The following is a 22,754-nucleotide window of genomic DNA, read 5'->3' as shown; positions in this document are numbered from 1 at the left end:
CAGGGACCGGAACCTCCTCGGAGAATTGGACACGGACTGGAAACACCTCGGAGACTTGGACGCGGACTGGAAACACCTCAGAGAATTGGACACGGACTGGAACCTTCTTGGAGAGTCGGACAAGGACTGGAACGTCCTCGGAGACTTGGACACGGAATGGAAACACCTCGGAGACTTAGACAAGGACTGGAACGTCCTCGGAGACTCGGACACGGACTGGAACCTCCTCGGAGACTCGGACACGGACTGGAAACACCTCGGAGACTCGGACACGCAATGGAAACACCTCGGAGACTTGGACACGGACTGGAAACACCCCGGAGACTTGGACACGGACTGGAAACACCTCGGAGACTTGGACTCGGACTGGAACCTCTTCGGAGACTCGGACACGGACTGGAAACACCTCGGAGACTTGGACACGGACTGGAACATCCTAGGAGACTCGGACACGGACTGGAAACACCTCGGAGACTCGGACACGGACTGGAACCTCCTCGGAGACTCGGACACGGACTGGAAACACCTCGGAGACTTGGACACGGACTGGAACCTCCTCGGAGACTCGGACACGGACTGGAAACACCTCGGAGACTCGGACACGGACTGGAAACACCTCGGAGACTTGGACACGGACTGGAAACACCTCGGAGACTAGGACACGGACTGGAACCTCCTGGGAGACTCGGACACGGACTGGAAGCACATCGGAGACTTGGACACGGACTGGAAACACCTCGGAGACTTGGACACGGAATCGAAACACCTCGGAGACTTGGACACGGACTGGAAACACCTCGGAGACTCGGACACGGGCTGGAAACACCTCGGAGACTTGGACACGGACTGGAAACAACTCGGAGACTCGGACACGGACTGGAAACACCTCGGAGACTCGGACACGCAATGGAAACACCTCGGAGACTTGGACACGGACTGAAAACACCCCGGAGACTTGGACACGGACTAGAAACTCCTCGGAGACTTGGACACGGACTGGAACCTCCTCGGAGACTCGGACACGGACTGGAAACACCTCGGAGACTGGGACACGGACTGGAACCTCCTCGGAGACTCGGACACGGACTGGAAACACCTCGGAGACTCGGACACGGACTGGAACCTCCTCGGAGACTCGGACACGGACTGGAAACACCTCGGAGACTTGGACACGGAATGGAACCTCCTCGGAGACCCGGACACGGACTCGAAACACCTCGGAGACTCGGACACGGACTGGAAACACCTCGGAGACTTGGAAACGGACTGGAAACACCTCGGAGACTCGGACACGGACTGGAACATCCTCGGAGACTCGGACACGGACTGGAAACACCTCGGAGACTGGGACACGGACTGGAACCTCCTCGGAGACTCGGAGACGGACTGGAAACACCTCGGAGACTCGGACACGGACTGGAACCTCCTCGGAGACTCGGACACGGACTGGAAACACCTCGGAGACTTGGACACGGAATGGAACCTCCTCGGAGACCCGGACACGGACTGGAAACACCTCGGAGACTCGGACACGGACTGGAAACACCTCGGAGACTTGGACACGGACTGGAAACACCTCGGAGACTCGGACACGGACTGGAACATCCTCGGAGACTCTGACACGGACTGGAAACACCTCGGAGACTTAGACACGGACTGGAACCTCCTCGGAGACTCGGACACGGACTGGAAACACCTCGGAGACTTGGATACGGACTGGAAATACCTCAGAGAATTGGACACGGACTGGAACCTCCTTGGAGAGTCGGACACGGACTGGAACCTCCTCGGAGACTCGGACACGGACTGGAAACACCTCCGAGACTTGGACACGGACTGGAACTTCCTTGGAGTGTCGGACACGGACTGGAACGTCCTCGGAGACTTGGACACGGAATGGAAACACCTCGGAGACTTAGACAGGGACCGGAACCTCCTCGGAGAATTGGACACGGACTGGAAACACCTCGGAGACTTGGACACGGACTGGAACCTTCTTGGAGAGTCGGACACGGACTGGAACGTCCTCGGAGACTTGGACAAGGAATGGAAACACCTCGGAGACTTAGACAAGGACTGGAACGTCCTCGGAGACTCGGTCACGGACTGGAACCTCCTCGGAGACTCGGACACGGACTTGAAACACCTCGGAGACTTGGACACGGACTGGAAACACCTCGGAGACTCGGACACGGATTGGAAACACCTCGGAGACTCGGACACGCAATGGAAACACCTCGGAGACTTGGACACGGACTGGAAACACCCCGGAGACTTGGACACGGACTGGAAACACCTCGGAGACTTGGACACGGACTGGAACCTCTTCGGAGACTCGGACACGGACTGGAAACACCTCGGAGACTTGGACACGGACTGGAACATCCTCGGAGACTCGGACACGGACTGGAAACACCTCGGAGACTCGGACACGGACTGGAACCTCCTCGGAGACTCGGACACGGACTGGAAACACCTCGGAGACTCGGACACGGACTGGAAACACCTCGGAGACTCGGACACGGACTGGAACCTCCTCGGAGACTCGGACACGGACTGGAAACTCCTCGGAGACTCGGACACGAACTGGAAACACCTCGGAGACTCGGACACGGACTGGAACCTCCTCGGAGACTCGGACACGGACTGGAAACACCTCGAAGACTTGGACACGGACTGGACCCTCCTCGGAGAATTGGACACGGAATGGAAACACCTCGGAGACTTAGACACGGACTGGAACCTCCTCGGAGACTCGGACACGGACTGGAAACACCTCGGAGACTTGGATACGGACTGGAAATACCTCAGAGAATTGGACACGGACTGGAACCTCCTCAGAGACTCGGACACGTACTGGAAACTCCTCGGAGACTGGGACACGGACTGGAACCTCCTCGGAGACTCGGACACGGACTGGAAACACCTCGGAGACTCGGACACGGACTGGACCCTCCTCGGAGACTCGGACACGGACTGGAAACACCTCGGAGACTTGGACACGGAATGGAACCTCCTCGGAGACCCGGACACGGACTGGAAACACCTCGGAGACTCGGACACGGACTGGAAACACCTCGGAGACTTGGACACGGACTGGAAACACCTCGGAGACTCGGACACGGACTGGAACCTCCTCGGAGACTCGGACACCGACTGGAAACACCTCGAAGACTTGGACACGGACTGGAACCTCCTCGGAGAATTGGACACGGAATGGAAACACCTCGGAGACTTAGACACGGACTGGAACCTCCTCGGAGACTCGGACACGGACTGGAAACACCTCAGAGAATTGGACACGGACTGGAACCTCCTTGGAGAGTCGGACACGGACTGGAACGTCCTCGGAGACTTGGACATGGAATGGAAAAACCTCGGAGACTTAGACACAGACAGGAACTTCCTCGGAGACTCGGACACGGACTGGAACCACCTCGGAGACTCGGACACGGACTGGAAACTCCTCGGAGACTCGGACACGGACTGGAAACGCATCGGAGACTTGGACACGGACTGGAAACACCTCGGAGACTTGGACACGGAATCGAAACACCTCGGAGACTTGGACACGGACTGGAAACACCTCGGAAACTCGGACACGGACTGGAAAGCTCCTCGGAGACTTGGACACGGACTGGAAACTCCCGGAGACTCGGACACGGTCTGGAAACTCCTCGGAGACTCGGACACGGACTGGAAACACCTCGGAGACTTGGACACGGACTGGAACCTCTACGGAGACACGGACACGGACTGGAAACACCTCGGAGACTTGGATACGGACTGGAAACACCTCGGAGACTTGGACACGGACTGGAACCTCCTCGGAGACTTGGACAGGAACTGGAAACACCTCGGAGACTTGGACACGGACTGGAAACACTTTGGAGACTTGGACACGGACTGGAACCTCCTCGGAGACTCGGACACGGACTGGAACCTCCACGGAGACACGGACACGGACTGGAAACACCTCGGAGACTTGGACACGGACTGGAAACACATTGGAGACTTGGACACGGACTGGAAACACCTCGGAGACTTGGACACGGACTGGAACCTCCTCGGAGAATTGGACACGGAATGGAAACACCTCGGACACTTAGACACGGACTGGAACCTCCTCGGAGACTCGGACACGGACTGGAAACACCTCAGAGAATTGGACACGGACTGGAACCTCCTTGGAGAGTCGGACACGGACTGGAACGTCCTCGGAGACTTGGACATGGAATGGAAAAACCTCGGAGACTTAGACACGGACAGGAACTTCCTCGGAGACTCGGACACGGACTGGAACCTCCTCGGAGACTCGGACACGGACTGGAAACTCCTCGGAGACTCGGACACGGACTGGAAACGCATCGGAGACTTGGACACGGACTGGAAACACCTCGGAGACTTGGACACGGAATCGAAACACCTCGGAGACTTGGACACGGACTGGAAACACCTCGGAGACTCGGACACGGACTGGAAAGCTCCTCGGAGACTTGGACACGGACTGGAAACTCCCGGAGACTCGGACACGGTCTGGAAACTCCACGGAGACACGGACACGGACTGGAAACACCTCGGAGACTTGGACACGGACTGGAAACACATTGGAGACTTGGACACGGACTGGAAACACCTCGGAGACTTGGACACGGACTGGAACCTCCTCGGAGAATTGGACACGGAATGGAAACACCTCGGACACTTAGACACGGACTGGAACCTCCTCGGAGACTCGGACACGGACTGGAAACACCTCAGAGAATTGGACACGGACTGGAACCTCCTTGGAGAGTCGGACACGGACTGGAACGTCCTCGGAGACTTGGACATGGAATGGAAAAACCTCGGAGACTTAGACACGGACAGGAACTTCCTCGGAGACTCGGACACGGACTGGAACCTCCTCGGAGACTCGGACACGGACTGGAAACTCCTCGGAGACTCGGACACGGACTGGAAACGCATCGGAGACTTGGACACGGACTGGAAACACCTCGGAGACTTGGACACGGAATCGAAACACCTCGGAGACTTGGACACGGACTGGAAACACCTCGGAGACTCGGACACGGACTGGAAAGCTCCTCGGAGACTTGGACACGGACTGGAAACTCCCGGAGACTCGGACACGGTCTGGAAACTCCTCGGAGACTCGGACACGGACTGGAAACACCTCGGAGACTTGGACACGGACTGGAACCTCCTCGGAGACCCGGACACGGACTGGAAACACCTCGGAGACTCGGACACGGACTGGAAACACCTCGGAGACTTGGACACGGACTGGAAACACCTCGGAGACTCGGACACGGACTGGAACCTCCTCGGAGACTCGGACACCGACTGGAAACACCTCGAAGACTTGGACACGGACTGGAACCTCCTCGGAGAATTGGACACGGAATGGAAACACCTCGGAGACTTAGACACGGACTGGAACCTCCTCGGAGACTCGGACACGGACTGGAAACACCTCAGAGAATTGGACACGGACTGGAACCTCCTTGGAGAGTCGGACACGGACTGGAACGTCCTCGGAGACTTGGACATGGAATGGAAAAACCTCGGAGACTTAGACACGGACAGGAACTTCCTCGGAGACTCGGACACGGACTGGAACCTCCTCGGAGACTCGGACACGGACTGGAAACTCCTCGGAGACTCGGACACGGACTGGAAACGCATCGGAGACTTGGACACGGACTGGAAACACCTCGGAGACTTGGACACGGAATCGAAACACCTCGGAGACTTGGACACGGACTGGAAACACCTCGGAGACTCGGACACGGACTGGAAAGCTCCTCGGAGACTTGGACACGGACTGGAAACTCCCGGAGACTCGGACACGGTCTGGAAACTCCTCGGAGACTCGGACACGGACTGGAAACACCTCGGAGACTTGGACACGGACTGGAACCTCTACGGAGACACGGACACGGACTGGAAACACCTCGGAGACTTGGATACGGACTGGAAACACCTCGGAGACTTGGACACGGACTGGAACCTCCTCGGAGACTTGGACAGGGACTGGAAACACCTCGGAGACTTGGACACGGACTGGAAACACTTTGGAGACTTGGACACGGACTGGAACCTCCTCGGAGACTCGGACACGGACTGGAACCTCCACGGAGACACGGACACGGACTGGAAACACCTCGGAGACTTGGACACGGACTGGAAACACCTTGGAGACTTGGACACGGACTGGAAACACCTCGGAGACTTGGACACGGACTGGAACCTCTTCGGAGACTTGGACAGGGACTGGAAACACCTCGGAGACTTGGACACGGACTGGAAACACCTCGGAGTCTTGGACACGGACTGGAAACACCTCGGAGACTTGGACACGGACTGGAAACACCTCGGAGACTTGGACACGGACTGGAAACACCTCGGAGACTTGGACACGAACTGGAAACAGTTTGGAGACTTGGACACGGACTGGAACCTCCTCGGAGACTTGGACAGGGACTGGAAACACTTTGGAGACTTGGACACCGACTGGAACCTCCTTGGAGACTTGGACACGAACTGGAAACAGTTTGGAGACTTGGACACGGACTGGAACCTCCTCGGAGACTTGGACAGGGACTGGAAACACCTCGGAGACTTGGACACGGACTGGAAACACCTCGGAGACTTGGACACGAACTGGAAACACTTTGGAGACTTGGACACAGACTGGAAACACATCGGAGACTCGGACACGGACTGGAAACACCTCGGAGACTCGGACACGGACTGGAACCTCCTCGGAGACTCGGACACGGACTGGAAACTCCTCGGAGACTCGGACACGAACTGGAAACACCTCGGAGACTCGGACACGGACTGGATCCTCCTCGGAGACTCGGACACGGACTGGAAACACCTCGAAGACTTGGACACGGACTGGAACCTCCTCGGAGAATTGGACACGGAATGGAAACACCTCGGAGACTTAGACACGGACTGGAACCTCCTCGGAGACTCGGACACGGACTGGAAACACCTCGGAGACTTGGATACGGACTGGAAATACCTCAGAGAATTGGACACGGACTGGAACCTCCTTGGAGAGTCGGACACAGACTGGAACGTCCACGGAGAGTTGGACACGGAATGGAAAAACCTCGGAGACTTAGACACGGACAGGAACTTGCTGGGAGACTCGGACACGGACTGGAACCTCCTCGGAGACTCGGACACGGATTGGAAACACCTCGGAGACTCGGACACGCAATGGAAACACCTCGGAGACTTGGACAAGGACTGGAAACACCCCGGAGACTTGGACACGGACGGGAAACACCTCGGAGACTTGGACACGGACTGGAACCTCTTCGGAGACTCGGACACGGACTGGAAACACCTCGGAGACTTGGACACGGACTGGAACATCCTCGGAGACTCGGACACGGACTGGAAACACCTCGGAGACTCGGACACGGACTGGAACCTCCTCGGAGACTCGGACACGGACTGGAAACACCTCGGAGACTCGGACACGGACTGGAAACACCTCGGAGACTCGGACACGGACTGGAACCTCCTCGGAGACTCGGACACGGACTGGAAACTCCTCGGAGACTCGGACACGAACTGGAAACACCTCGGAGACTCGGACACGGACTGGAAACACCTCGAAGACTTGGACACGGACTGGACCCTCCTCGGAGAATTGGACACGGAATGGAAACACCTCGGAGACTTAGACACGGACTGGAACCTCCTCGGAGACTCGGACACGGACTGGAAACACCTCGGAGACTTGGATACGGACTGGAAATACCTCAGAGAATTGGACACGGACTGGAACCTCCTCAGAGACTCGGACACGGACTGGAAACTCCTCGGAGACTGGGACACGGACTGGAACCTCCTCGGAGACTCGGACACGGACTGGAAACACCTCGGAGACTCGGACACGGACTGGAACCTCCTCGGAGACTCGGACACGGACTGGAAACACCTCGGAGACTTGGACACGGAATGGAACCTCCTCGGAGACGCGGACACGGACTGGAAACACCTCGGAGACTCGGACACGGACTGGAAACACCTCGGAGACTTGGACACGGACTGGAAACACCTCGGAGACTCGGACACGGACTGGAACCTCCTCGGAGACTCGGACACCGACTGGAAACACCTCGAAGACTTGGACACGGACTGGAACCTCCTCGGAGAATTGGACACGGAATGGAAACACCTCGGAGACTTAGACACGGACTGGAAACTCCTCGGAGACTCGGACACGGACTGGAAACACCTCAGAGAATTGGACACGGACTGGAACCTCCTTGGAGAGTCGGACACGGACTGGAACGTCCTCGGAGACTTGGACATGGAATGGAAAAACCTCGGAGACTTAGACACGGACAGGAACTTCCTCGGAGACTCGGACACGGACTGGAAACTCCTCGGATACTCGGACACGGACTGGAAACTCCTCGGAGACTCGGACACGGACTGGAAACGCATCGGAGACTTGGACACGGACTGGAAACACCTCGGAGACTTGGACACGGAATCGAAACACCTCGGAGACTTGGACACGGACTGGAAACACCTCGGAGACTCGGACACGGACTGGAAAGCTCCTCGGAGACTTGGACACGGACTGGAAACTCCCGGAGACTCGGACACGGTCTGGAAACTCCTCGGAGACTCGGACACGGACTGGAAACACCTCGGAGACTTGGACACGGACTGGAACCTCTACGGAGACACGGACACGGACTGGAAACACCTCGGAGACTTGGATACGGACTGGAAACACCTCGGAGACTTGGACACGGACTGGAACCTCCTCGGAGACTTGGACAGGGACTGGAAACACCTCGGAGACTTGGACACGGACTGGAAACACTTTGGAGACTTGGACACGGACTGGAACCTCCTCGGAGACTCGGACACGGACTGGAACCTCCACGGAGACACGGACACGGACTGGAAACACCTCGGAGACTTGGACACGGACTGCAAACACCTTGGAGACTTGGACACGGACTGGAAACACCTCGGAGACTTGGACACGGACTGGAACCTCTTCGGAGACTTGGACAGGGACTGGAAACACCTCGGAGACTTGGACACGGACTGGAAACACCTCGGAGTCTTGGACACGGACTGGAAACACCTCGGAGAGTTGGACACGGACTGGAAACACTTCGGAGACTTGGACACGGACTGGAAACACCTCGGAGACTTGGACACGGACTGGAACCTCCTCGAAGACTTGGACAGGGACTGGAAACACCTCGGAGACTTGGACACGGACTGGAAACACTTTGGAGACTTGGACACCGACTGGAACCTCCTCGGAGACTTGGACACGAACTGGAAACAGTTTGGAGACTTGGACACGGACTGGAACCTCCTCGGAGACTTGGACAGGGACTGGAAACACCTCGGAGACTTGGACACGGACTGGAAACACCTCGGAGACTTGGACACGAACTGGAAACACTTTGGAGACTTGGACACGGACTGGAAACACCTCGGAGACTCGGACACGGACTGGAAACACCTCGGAGACTCGGACACGGACTGGAACCTCCTCCGAGACTCGGACACGGACTGGAAACTCCTCGGAGACTCGGACACGAACTGGAAACACCTCGGAGACTCGGACACGGACTGGATCCTCCTCGGAGACTCGGACACGGACTGGAAACACCTCGAAGACTTGGACACGGACTGGAACCTCCTCGGAGAATTGGACACGGAATGGAAACACCTCGGAGACTTAGACACGGACTGGAACCTCCTCGGAGACTCGGACACGGACTGGAAACACCTCGGAGACTTGGATACGGACTGGAAATACCTCAGAGAATTGGACACGGACTGGAACCTCCTTGGAGAGTCGGACACAGACTGGAACGTCCACGGAGAGTTGGACACGGAATGGAAAAACCTCGGAGACTTAGACACGGACAGGAACTTGCTGGGAGACTCGGACACGGACTGGAACCTCCTCGGAGACTCGGACACGGACTGGAAACTCCTCGGAGACTCGGACACGGACTGGAAGCACATCGGAGACTTGGACACGGACTGGAAACACCTCGGAGACTTGGACACGGAATCGAAACACCTCGGAGACTTGCACACGGACTGGAAACACCTCGGAGACTCGGACACGGACTGGAAACACCTCGGAGACTTGGACACGGACTGGAAACAACTCGGAGACTCGGACACGGACTGGAAACACCTCGGAGACTCGGACACGCAATGGAAACACCTCGGAGACTTGGACACGGACTGCAAACACCCCGGAGACTTGGACACGGACTGGAAACTCCTCGGAGACTTGGACACGCACTGGAACCTCCTCAGAGACTCGGACACGGACTGGAAACACCTCGGAGACTGGGACACGGACTGGAACCTCCTCGGAGACTCGGACACGGACTGGAAACACCTCGGAGACTTGGACACGGAATGGAACCTCCTCGGAGACCCGGACACGGACTGGAAACACCTCGGAGACTCGGAGACGGACTGGAAACACCTCGGAGACTTGGACACGGACTGGAAACACCTCGGAGACTCGGACACGGACTGGAACCTCCTCGGAGACTCGGACACCGACTGGAAACAACTCGAAGACTTGGACACGGACTGGAACCTCCTCGGAGAATTGGACACGGAATGGAAACACCTCGGAGACTTAGACACGGACTGGAACCTCCTCGGAGACTCGGACACGGACTGGAAACACCTCAGAGAATTGGACACGGACTGGAACCTCCTTGGAGAGTCGGACACGGACTGGAACGTCCTCGGAGACTTGGACATGGAATGGAAAAACCTCGGAGACTTAGACACGGACAGGAACTTCCTCGGAAACTCGGACACGGACTGGAACCTCCTCGGAGACTCGGACACGGACTGGAAACTCCTCGGAGACTCGGACACGGACTGGAAACACATCGGAGACTTGGACACGGACTGGAAACACCTCGGAGACTTGGACACGGAATCGAAACACCTCGGAGACTTGGACACGGACTGGAAACACCTCGGAGACGCGGACACGGACTGGAAAGCTCCTCGGAGACTTGGACACGGACTGGAAACTCCCGGAGACTCGGACACGGTCTGGAAACTCCTCGGAGACTCGGACACGGACTGGAAACACCTCGGAGACTTGGACACGGACTGGAACCTCTACGGAGACACGGACACGGACTGGAAACACCTAGGAGACTTGGATACGGACTGGAAACACCTCGGAGACTTGGACACGGACTGGAACCTCCTCGGAGACTTGGACAGGGACTGGAAACACCTCGGAGACTTGGACACGGACTGGAAACACTTTGGAGACTTGGACACGGACTGGAACCTCCTCGGAGACTCGGACACGGACTGGAACCTCCACGGAGACACGCACACGGACTGGAAACACCTCGGAGACTTGGACACGGACTGGAAACACCTCGGAGACTTGGACACGGACTGGAAACACCTCGGAGACTTGGACACGGACTGGAACCTCTTCGGAGACTTGGACAGGGACTGGAAACACCTCGGAGACTTGGACACGGACTGGAAACACCTCGGAGTCTTGGACATGGACTGGAAACACCTCGGAGACTTGGACACGGACTGGAAACACCCCGGAGACTTGGACACGGACTGGAAACTCCTCGGAGACTTGGACACGGACTGGAAACTCCTCAGAGACTCGGACACGAACTGGAAACACCTCGGAGACTGGGACACGGACTGGAACCTCCTCGGAGACTCGGACACGGACTGGAAACACCTCGGAGACTCGGACACGGACTGGAACCTCCTCGGAGACTCGGACACGGACTGGAAACACCTCGGAGACTTGGACACGGAATGGAACCTCCTCGGAGACCCGGACACGGACTGGAAACACCTCGGAGACTCGGAGACGGACTAGAAACACTTCGGAGACTTGGACACGGACTGGAAACACCTCGGAGACTCGGACACGGACTGGAACCTCCTCGGAGACTCGGACACCGACTGGAAACAACTCGAAGACTTGGACACGGACTGGAACCTCCTCGGAGAATTGGACACGGAATGGAAACACCTCGGAGACTTAGACACGGACTGGAACCTCCTCGGAGACTCGGACACGGACTGGAAACACCTCAGAGAATTGGACACGGACTGGAACCTCCTTGGAGAGTCGGACACGGACTGGAACGTCCTCGGAGACTTGGACATGGAATGGAAAAACCTCGGAGACTTAGACACGGACAGGAACTTCCTCGGAGACTCGGACACGGACTGGAACCTCCTCGGAGACTCGGACACGGACTGGAAACTCCTCGGAGACTCGGACACGGACTGGAAACACATCGGAGACTTGGACACGGACTGGAAACACCTCGGAGACTTGGACACGGAATCGAAACACCTCGGAGACTTGGACACGGACTGGAAACACCTCGGAGACTCGGACACGGACTGGAAAGCTCCTCGGAGACTTGGACACGGACTGGAAACTCCCGGAGACTCGGACACGGTCTGGAAACTCCTCGGAGACTCGGACACGGACTGCAAACACCCCGGAGACTTGGACACGGACTGGAAACTCCTCGGAGACTTGGACACGCACTGGAACCTCCTCAGAGACTCGGACACGGACTGGAAACACCTCGGAGACTGGGACACGGACTGGAACCTCCTCGGAGACTCGGACACGGACTGGAAACACCTCGGAGACTTGGACACGGAATGGAACCTCCTCGGAGACCCGGACACGGACTGGAAACACCTCGGAGACTCGGAGACGGACTGGAAACACCTCGGAGACTTGGACACGGACTGGAAACACCTCGGAGACTCGGACACGGACTGGAACCTCCTCGGAGACTCGGACACCGACTGGAAACAACTCGAAGACTTGGACACGGACTGGAACCTCCTCGGAGAATTGGACACGGAATGGAAACACCTCGGAGACTTAGACACGGACTGGAACCTCCTCGGAGACTCGGACACGGACTGGAAACACCTCAGAGAATTGGACACGGACTGGAACCTCCTTGGAGAGTCGGACACGGACTGGAACGTCCTCGGAGACTTGGACATGGAATGGAAAAACCTCGGAGACTTAGACACGGACAGGAACTTCCTCGGAAACTCGGACACGGACTGGAACCTCCTCGGAGACTCGGACACGGACTGGAAACTCCTCGGAGACTCGGACACGGACTGGAAACACATCGGAGACTTGGACACGGACTGGAAACACCTCGGAGACTTGGACACGGAATCGAAACACCTCGGAGACTTGGACACGGACTGGAAACACCTCGGAGACGCGGACACGGACTGGAAAGCTCCTCGGAGACTTGGACACGGACTGGAAACTCCCGGAGACTCGGACACGGTCTGGAAACTCCTCGGAGACTCGGACACGGACTGGAAACACCTCGGAGACTTGGACACGGACTGGAACCTCTACGGAGACACGGACACGGACTGGAAACACCTAGGAGACTTGGATACGGACTGGAAACACCTCGGAGACTTGGACACGGACTGGAACCTCCTCGGAGACTTGGACAGGGACTGGAAACACCTCGGAGACTTGGACACGGACTGGAAACACTTTGGAGACTTGGACACGGACTGGAACCTCCTCGGAGACTCGGACACGGACTGGAACCTCCACGGAGACACGCACACGGACTGGAAACACCTCGGAGACTTGGACACGGACTGGAAACACCTCGGAGACTTGGACACGGACTGGAAACACCTCGGAGACTTGGACACGGACTGGAACCTCTTCGGAGACTTGGACAGGGACTGGAAACACCTCGGAGACTTGGACACGGACTGGAAACTCCTCGGAGACTTGGACACGGACTGGAAACTCCTCAGAGACTCGGACACGAACTGGAAACACCTCGGAGACTGGGACACGGACTGGAACCTCCTCGGGAGACTCGGACACGGACTGGAAACACCTCGGAGACTCGGACACGGACTGGAACCTCCTCGGAGACTCGGACACGGACTGGAAACACCTCGGAGACTTGGACACGGAATGGAACCTCCTCGGAGACCCGGACACGGACTGGAAACACCTCGGAGACTCGGAGACGGACTAGAAACACTTCGGAGACTTGGACACGGACTGGAAACACCTCGGAGACTCGGACACGGACTGGAACCTCCTCGGAGACTCGGACACCGACTGGAAACAACTCGAAGACTTGTACACGGACTGGAACCTCCTCGGAGAATTGGACACGGAATGGAAACACCTCGGAGACTTAGACACGGACTGGAACCTCCTCGGAGACTCGGACACGGACTGGAAACACCTCAGAGAATTGGACACGGACTGGAACCTCCTTGGAGAGTCGGACACGGACTGGAACGTCCTCGGAGACTTGGACATGGAATGGAAAAACCTCGGAGACTTAGACACGGACAGGAACTTCCTCGGAGACTCGGACACGGACTGGAACCTCCTCGGAGACTCGGACACGGACTGGAAACTCCTCGGAGACTCGGACACGGACTGGAAACACATCGGAGACTTGGACACGGACTGGAAACACCTCGGAGACTTGGACACGGAATCGAAACACCTCGGAGACTTGGACACGGACTGGAAACACCTCGGAGACTCGGACACGGACTGGAAAGCTCCTCGGAGACTTGGACACGGACTGGAAACTCCCGGAGACTCGGACACGGTCTGGAAACTCCTCGGAGACTCGGACACGGACTGGAACCTCTACGGAGACACGGACACGGACTGGAAACACCTCGGAGACTTGGATACGGACTGGAAACACCTCGGAGACTTGGACACGGACTGGAAACACCTCGGAGACTTGGACACGGACTGGAACCTCTTCGGAGACTTGGACAGGGACTGGAAACACCTCGGAGACTTGGACACGGACTGGAAACACCTCGGAGTCTTGGACACGGACTGGAAACACCTCGGAGACTTGGACACGGACTGGAAACACCTCGGAGACTTGGACACGGACTGGAAACACCTCGGAGACTTGGACACGGACTGGAACCTCCTCGAAGACTTGGACAGGGACTGGAAACACCTCGGAGACTTGGACACGGACTGGAAACACTTTGGAGACTTGGACACCGACTGGAACCTCCTCGGAGACTTGGACACGAACTGGAAACAGTTTGGAGACTTGGACACGGACTGGAACCTCCTCGGAGACTTGGACAGGGACTGGAAACACCTCGGAGACTTGGACACGGACTGGAAACACCTCTGAGACTTGGACACGAACTGGAAACACTTTGGAGACTTGGACACGGACTGGAAACACCTCAGAGACTTGGACACGGACTGGAACCTCCTCGGAGGTTCGGACACGACTGGAAACACCTCGGAGACTTGGACACGGACTGGAACCTCCTCGGAGACTTGGACACGGACTGGAACCTCCACAGAGACTTGGACACGGACTGGAAACACCTCGGAGACTCGGACACGGACTGGAACCTCCTCGGAGACTCGGACACCGACTGGAAACACCTCGAAGACTTGGACACGGACTGGAACCTCCTCGGAGAATTGGACACGGAATGGAAACACCTCGGAGACTTAGACACGGACTGGAACCTCCTCGGAGACTCGGACACGGACTGGAAACACCTCAGAGAATTGGACACGGACTGGAACCTCCTTGGAGAGTCCGACACGGACTGGAACGTCCTCGGAGACTTGGACATGGAATGGAAAAACCTCGGAGACTTAGACACGGACAGGAACTTCCTCGGAGACTCGGACACGGAGTGGAACCTCCTCGGAGACTCGGACACGGACTGGAAACTCCTCGGAGACTCGGACACGAACTGGAAACACATCGGAGACTTGGACACGGACTGGAAACACCTCGGAGACTTGGACACGGAATCGAAACACCTCGGAGACTTGGACACGGACTGGAAACACCTCGGAGACTCGGACACGGACTGGAAAGCTCCTCGGAGACTTGGACACGGACTGGAAACTCCCGGAGACTCGGACACGGTCTGGAAACTCCTCGGAGACTCGGACACGGACTGGAAAGCTCCTCGGAGACTTGGACACGGACTGGAAACACCTCGGAGACTCGGACACGGACTGGAAAGCTCCTCGGAGACTTGGACACGGACTGGAAACACCTCGGAGACTTGGACACGGAATCGAAACACCTCGGAGACTTGGACACGGACTGGAAACACCTCGGAGACTCGGACACGGACTGGAAAGCTCCTCGGAGACTTGGACAGGGACTGGAAACACCTCGGAGACTTGGACACGGACTGGAAACACCTCGGAGTCTTGGACATGGACTGGAAACACCTCGGAGACTTGGACACGGACTGGAAACACCCCGGAGACTTGGACACGGACTGGAAACTCCTCGGAGACTTGGACACGGACTGGAAACTCCTCAGAGACTCGGACACGAACTGGAAACACCTCGGAGACTGGGACACGGACTGGAACCTCCTCGGAGACTCGGACACGGACTGGAAACACCTCGGAGACTCGGACACGGACTGGAACCTCCTCGGAGACTCGGACACGGACTGGAAACACCTCGGAGACTTGGACACGGAATGGAACCTCCTCGGAGACCCGGACACGGACTGGAAACACCTCGGAGACTCGGAGACGGACTAGAAACACTTCGGAGACTTGGACACGGACTGGAAACACCTCGGAGACTCGGACACGGACTGGAACCTCCTCGGAGACTCGGACACCGACTGGAAACAACTCGAAGACTTGGACACGGACTGGAACCTCCTCGGAGAATTGGACACGGAATGGAAACACCTCGGAGACTTAGACACGGACTGGAACCTCCTCGGAGACTCGGACACGGACTGGAAACACCTCAGAGAATTGGACACGGACTGGAACCTCCTTGGAGAGTCGGACACGGACTGGAACGTCCTCGGAGACTTGGACATGGAATGGAAAAACCTCGGAGACTTAGACACGGACAGGAACTTCCTCGGAGACTCGGACACGGACTGGAACCTCCTCGGAGACTCGGACACGGACTGGAAACTCCTCGGAGACTCGGACACGGACTGGAAACACATCGGAGACTTGGACACGGACTGGAAACACCTCGGAGACTTGGACACGGAATCGAAACACCTCGGAGACTTGGACACGGACTGGAAACACCTCGGAGACTCGGACACGGACTGGAAAGCTCCTCGGAGACTTGGACACGGACTGGAAACTCCCGGAGACTCGGACACGGTCTGGAAACTCCTCGGAGACTCGGACACGGACTGCAAACACCCCGGAGACTTGGACACGGACTGGAAACTCCTCGGAGACTTGGACACGCACTGGAACCTCCTCAGAGACTCGGACACGGACTGGAAACACCTCGGAGACTGGGACACGGACTGGAACCTCCTCGGAGACTCGGACACGGACTGGAAACACCTCGGAGACTTGGACACGGAATGGAACCTCCTCGGAGACCCGGACACGGACTGGAAACACCTCGGAGACTCGGAGACGGACTGGAAACACCTCGGAGACTTGGACACGGACTGGAAACACCTCGGAGACTCGGACACGGACTGGAACCTCCTCGGAGACTCGGACACCGACTGGAAACAACTCGAAGACTTGGACACGGACTGGAACCTCCTCGGAGAATTGGACACGGAATGGAAACACCTCGGAGACTTAGACACGGACTGGAACCTCCTCGGAGACTCGGACACGGACTGGAAACACCTCAGAGAATTGGACACGGACTGGAACCTCCTTGGAGAGTCGGACACGGACTGGAACGTCCTCGGAGACTTGGACATGGAATGGAAAAACCTCGGAGACTTAGACACGGACAGGAACTTCCTCGGAAACTCGGACACGGACTGGAACCTCCTCGGAGACTCGGACACGGACTGGAAACTCCTCGGAGACTCGGACACGGACTGGAAACACATCGGAGACTTGGACACGGACTGGAAACACCTCGGAGACTTGGACACGGAATCGAAACACCTCGGAGACTTGGACACGGACTGGAAACACCTCGGAGACGCGGACACGGACTGGAAAGCTCCTCGGAGACTTGGACACGGACTGGAAACTCCCGGAGACTCGGACACGGTCTGGAAACTCCTCGGAGACTCGGACACGGACTGGAAACACCTCGGAGACTTGGACACGGACTGGAACCTCTACGGAGACACGGACACGGACTGGAAACACCTAGGAGACTTGGATACGGACTGGAAACACCTCGGAGACTTGGACACGGACTGGAACCTCCTCGGAGACTTGGACAGGGACTGGAAACACCTCGGAGACTTGGACACGGACTGGAAACACTTTGGAGACTTGGACACGGACTGGAACCTCCTCGGAGACTCGGACACGGACTGGAACCTCCACGGAGACACGCACACGGACTGGAAACACCTCGGAGACTTGGACACGGACTGGAAACACCTCGGAGACTTGGACACGGACTGGAAACACCTCGGAGACTTGGACACGGACTGGAACCTCTTCGGAGACTTGGACAGGGACTGGAAACACCTCGGAGACTTGGACACGGACTGGAAACTCCTCGGAGACTTGGACACGGACTGGAAACTCCTCAGAGACTCGGACACGAACTGGAAACACCTCGGAGACTGGGACACGGACTGGAACCTCCTCGGAGACTCGGACACGGACTGGAAACACCTCGGAGACTCGGACACGGACTGGAACCTCCTCGGAGACTCGGACACGGACTGGAAACACCTCGGAGACTTGGACACGGAATGGAACCTCCTCGGAGACCCGGACACGGACTGGAAACACCTCGGAGACTCGGAGACGGACTAGAAACACTTCGGAGACTTGGACACGGACTGGAAACACCTCGGAGACTCGGACACGGACTGGAACCTCCTCGGAGACTCGGACACCGACTGGAAACAACTCGAAGACTTGTACACGGACTGGAACCTCCTCGGAGAATTGGACACGGAATGGAAACACCTCGGAGACTTAGACACGGACTGGAACCTCCTCGGAGACTCGGACACGGACTGGAAACACCTCAGAGAATTGGACACGGACTGGAACCTCCTTGGAGAGTCGGACACGGACTGGAACGTCCTCGGAGACTTGGACATGGAATGGAAAAACCTCGGAGACTTAGACACGGACAGGAACTTCCTCGGAGACTCGGACACGGACTGGAACCTCCTCGGAGACTCGGACACGGACTGGAAACTCCTCGGAGACTCGGACACGGACTGGAAACACATCGGAGACTTGGACACGGACTGGAAACACCTCGGAGACTTGGACACGGAATCGAAACACCTCGGAGACTTGGACACGGACTGGAAACACCTCGGAGACTCGGACACGGACTGGAAAGCTCCTCGGAGACTTGGACACGGACTGGAAACTCCCGGAGACTCGGACACGGTCTGGAAACTCCTCGGAGACTCGGACACGGACTGGAACCTCTACGGAGACACGGACACGGACTGGAAACACCTCGGAGACTTGGATACGGACTGGAAACACCTCGGAGACTTGGACACGGACTGGAACCTCCTCGGAGACTTGGACAGGGACTGGAAACACCTCGGAGACTTGGACACGGACTGGAAACACTTTGGAGACTTGGACACGGACTGGAACCTCCTCGGAGACTCGGACACGGACTGGAACCTCCACGGAGACACGGACACGGACTGGAAACACCTCGGAGAATTGGACACGGACTGGTACCTTCTTGGAGAGTCGGACACGGACTGGAACGTCCTCGGAGACTCGGACACGGACTGGAAACACCTCAGAGACTTGGACAAGAACTGGAAACACTTTGGGGACTTGGACACGGACTGGAACCTCCGCGGAGACTCGGACACGGACTGGAAACACCTCGGAGACTTGGACACGGACTGGAACTTCCTTGGAGAGTCGGACACGGACTGGAACGTCCTCGGAGACTGGGACACGGTCTGGAAACACCTCGGAGACTTGGACACGGACTGGAACCTCCTCGGAGACTTGGACACGGACTGGAAACTCCTCGGAGACTTGGACACGGACTGGAAACACCTCGGAGACTCGGACACGGACTGGAAACACCTCGGAGACTCGGACACGCAATGGAAACACCTCGGAGACTTGGTCACGGACTGGAAACACCCCGGAGACTTGGACACGGACTGGAAACACCTCGGAGACTTGGACACGGACTGGAACCTCCTCGGAGACTCGGACACGGACTGGAAACACCTCAGAGACTTGGACACGGACTGGAACCTCCTCGGAGACTTGGACACGGACTGGAAACACCTCAGAGACTTGGACACGGTCTGGAAACTCCTCGGAGACTTGGACACGGACTGGAACCTGCTCAGAGACTTGGACACGGACTGGAAACACCTCAGAGACTTGGACACGAACTGGAACATCCTCGGAGTCTCGGACACGGACTGGAAACACCTCGGAGACTCCGACACGGACTGGAAACACCTCGGAGACTTGGACACGGACTGGAACCTCCTCGGAGACACGGACACGGACTGGAAACACCTCAGAGACTTGGACACGGACTGGAACCTCCTCGGAGACTTGGACACGGACTGGAAACATCTCGGAGACTTGGACACGGACTGGAAACACCTCAGAGACTTGGACAAGAACTGGAAACACTTTGGGGACTTGGACACGGACTGGAACCTCCTCGGAGACTCGGACACGGACTGGAAACACCTCGGAGACTGGGACACGGTCTGGAAACACCTCGGAGACTTGGACAGGGACTGGAACCTCCTCGGAGACTTGGACACGGACTGGAAACTCCTCGGATACTCGGACACGGACAGGAACCTCCTCGGAGACTCGGACACGGACTGGAACCTCCTCGGAGACTCGGACACGGACTGGAACCTCCTCGGAGACTCGGGCACGGACTGGAAACACCTCGGAGACTTGGACACGGACTGGAAACACCTCGGAGACTCGGACACGGACTGGAAACACCTCGGAGACTTGGACACGGACTGGAACCTCCTCGGAGACTCGGACACGGACTGGAAACACCTCAGAGACTTGGACACGGACTGGAACCTCCTCGGAGACTTGGACACGGACTGGAAATACCTCGGAGACTTGGACACGGTCTGGAAACTCCTCGGAGACTTGGACACGGACTGGAAACTCCTCAGAGACTTGGACACGGACTGGAAACACCTCAGAGACTTGGACACGAACTGGAACATCCTCGGAGACTCGGACACGGACTGGAAACACCTCGGAGACTCCGACACGGACTGGAAACACCTCGGAGACTTGGACACGGACTGGAACCTCTTTGGAGACTCGGACACGGACTGGAAACACCTCAGAGTCTTGGACACGGACTGGAACCTCCTCGGAGACTTGGACACGGACTGGAAACATCTCGGAGATTTGGACACGGACTGGAAACACCTCAGAGACTTGGACAAGAACTGGAAACACTTTGGGGACTTGGACACGGACTGGAACCTCCTCGGAGACTCGGACACGGACTGGAAACACCTCGGAGACTTGGACACGGACTGGAAGTTCCTTGGAGAGTCGGACACGGACTGGAACGTCCTCGGAGACTGGGACACGGTCTGGAAACACCTCGGAGACTTGGACACGGACTGGAACCTCCTCGGAGACTTGGACACGGACTGGAAACTCCTCGGATACTCGGACACGGACAGGTACCTCCTCGGAGACTCGGACACGGACTGGAACCTCCTCGGAGACTCGGACACGGACTGGAAACACCTCGGAGACTTGGACACGGACTGGAACTTCCTTGGAGAGTCGGACACGGACTGGAACGTCCTCGGAGACTTGGACACGGAATGGAAACAACTCGGAGACTTAGACAGGGACCGGAACCTCCTCGGAGAATTGGACACGGACTGGAAACACCTCGGAGACTTGGACACGGACTGGAAACACCTCAGAGAATTGGACACGGACTGGTACCTTCTTGGAGAGTCGGACACGGACTGGAACGTCCTCGGAGACTTGGACACGGAATGGAAACACCTCGGAGACTTAGACAAAGACTGGAACGTCCTCGGAGACTTGGACACGAACTGGAAACACTTTGGAGACTTGGACACGGACTGGAAACACCTCAGAGACATGGACACGGACTGGAATCTCCTCGGAGACTTGGACACGGACTGGAAACACCTCGGAGACTTGGACACGGACTGGAAACTCCTCGGATACTCGGACACGGACAGGAACCTCCTCGGAGACTCGGACACGAACTGGAACATCCTCGGAGACTCGGACACGGACTGGAAACACCTCGGAGACTCCGACACGGACTGGAAACACCTCGGAGACTTGGTCACGGACTGGAAACATCTCGGAGTCTGGGACACGGACTGGAAACACCTCGGAGACTTAGACACGGACTGTTACCTCCTCGGAGACTGGGACACGAACTGGAACATCCTCGGAGTCTCGGACACGGAATGGAAACACCTCGGAGACTCCGACACGGACTGGAAACACCTCGGAGACTTGGACACGGACTGGAACCTCCTCGGAGACTCGGACACGGACTGGAAACACCTCAGAGACTTGGACACGGACTGGAACCTCCTCGGAGACTTGGACACGGACTGGAAACATCTCGGAGACTTGGACACGGACTGGAAACACCTCAGAGACTTGGACAAGAACTGGAAACACTTTGGGGACTTGGACACGGACTGGA

This window comes from Hypanus sabinus, chromosome 7 (genome assembly GCF_030144855.1).
Source record: "Hypanus sabinus isolate sHypSab1 chromosome 7, sHypSab1.hap1, whole genome shotgun sequence".
Taxonomy (NCBI): domain Eukaryota; kingdom Metazoa; phylum Chordata; class Chondrichthyes; order Myliobatiformes; family Dasyatidae; genus Hypanus; species Hypanus sabinus.
The sequence above is the reverse complement of the archived record's forward strand: the minus strand, read 5'-3'. Positions refer to the sequence as shown.